We start from the raw sequence: 699 nt of genomic DNA on the forward strand, positions 1-699 counted from the left end.
ACTGTGGTCAATGACATGAGACAAAGTATATGTGAACTGCTGTATGGAAAGTGAATTTGTTCTGTAAATCTTCACCCAAATCACACACACACACAAAAAGAATGAGTGTGAAATATATGTAGTATTTCAACAACTTAACAACATAAAGACAAATAACTCAATCATAAATGGCCACCAAACATAGGAAAATATGCTCAAAATCATTATCCATCAGAGAGATGAAAATAAAAACCACAATGAGATATCACTTCACTCCCATTAGGATAGCTAAGATAAGAAAAATAAATAAACACATGACAAATATTGGTCAGGATTTAGGGAAATTGGAACCCTTGTCCTTTGCTGTGGAAATGCAAAATGGTGTAGCAATTGTGAACAACAGTGTGGTCCCTCAAAAAACTAAAAATAAAACTACCATATGACCCCAAAATTCCACTCCTAGGTTTATACCCAAAAGACTTGAGAGCAGACTCAGAGACTTGTACACCAATGTTCATAGCAGCATCATTCACAATTGTCAAAAGATGGAAACAACCTAAATGCCCATCAACAGAAGAATGGATATATATATATATATATATACACAAAATGAAATATTATTCAGCCAGTAGAAGAAATGCAAGCTCAATTGGCATAACATACTATACAAAACATTCTTCCACCTACTACTTTGGCGAGTAGCGACTGGGACCTTAAAAG

This window comes from Orycteropus afer, unplaced genomic scaffold, assembly GCF_000298275.1.
Source record: "Orycteropus afer afer isolate SDZICR_OR568_19922 unplaced genomic scaffold, OryAfe1.0 scaffold00052, whole genome shotgun sequence".
NCBI lineage: Eukaryota > Metazoa > Chordata > Mammalia > Tubulidentata > Orycteropodidae > Orycteropus > Orycteropus afer.